A 1125-nucleotide genomic window follows, 5' to 3' on the forward strand; every position below is an offset into this window, starting at 1 on the left:
TAATGGGCAATTCTTGGGTACTGTTCTCAGAAGGGATGTTGGTTTTCTGATATAATGTAAGGCTTCTATATAATTTTTGCCTCATTTAAGTACAAGCTGTACTATTTATGTTTAAAAGAAAATGTTTATTAGTTTCCTTTTTATTTAAGTCCATCTTAGGTGGAAACTTATCACAACTTGTACTAGTTCTAGCTTTTTTCTTTTCCTTCTTTATTTTGGCAGTACTGACGATTGAACCCAGGGCACTCTAGCATTGGGCTAAATCCCAAGTCCTTTTTATTTTTTAATTTGAGGCAAGGTCTTGCTAAGTTGCTAAGAGTAGCCTCAAACTTATGATCCTCCTGCCTCACCCTCCTGAGCCTCTGGTACTATAGGCACGCACCATCCTACCTGGCTTCTAGTTTTTCTTATATATATACATACATACACATACACAACTAGTAAGCTAAAAAAAATAATCTATGGTTGGAGGTGTAGCTTAGTGGTAGAGTATGCACTTAGCATGCATATAGCCCTGGGTTAAATTCCCAACACACACATATAGACACATACTTGTGTATTACCTAAATCGTACATGCCAATTTTAAGAATGTCCTTACTTGGATCCCAGGGAACACTACTGACCCAGTCTGTCAGTGCCTGGCTCAGAGGAAGTACTATTTCTACATTTGTTCTAGGAGTGACTGTTTTATCCCTGTTCCAGACACAAATATGTGAATCCACAGGGCCCTTATTATTTTACATGGTTAATATCCTCTAGGATCAGAGATGTAAGCTCTTCTAGTGAATGAATCTCTTCCTTCTATCACTAAGCAGTATGCATATGTGTGTGTGTATAGAAGTGGGGCAGAGGGTGGGGAGTACTGAGTTGAGAGGCCAGAAGTAGCAACTTGCACATAATGTCTAGCTGCAAATTTCTCAGACTATCAAGACTGGCATCATATTATCATGTATCTCAATCATTTCAGTTTCTTGCTTCCAAAACAGTATAGACTGTTTGGAAGGAGTTAGAGGGTATAGGGATGTTTCATATATAATATTCTCAATGATGCCTGAAACTTTGCTATGAACTCCCATTCCTTTGTGCTAAGCATTGTTTGCTCCTCCATAGTTCTGTTTTATTGT

Source organism: Marmota monax, unplaced genomic scaffold, assembly GCF_021218885.2.
Source record: "Marmota monax isolate L192 unplaced genomic scaffold, Marmota_monax_Labrador192_F-V1.1 WCK01_AAM20220418_F8-fsc00023, whole genome shotgun sequence".
Taxonomy (NCBI): domain Eukaryota; kingdom Metazoa; phylum Chordata; class Mammalia; order Rodentia; family Sciuridae; genus Marmota; species Marmota monax.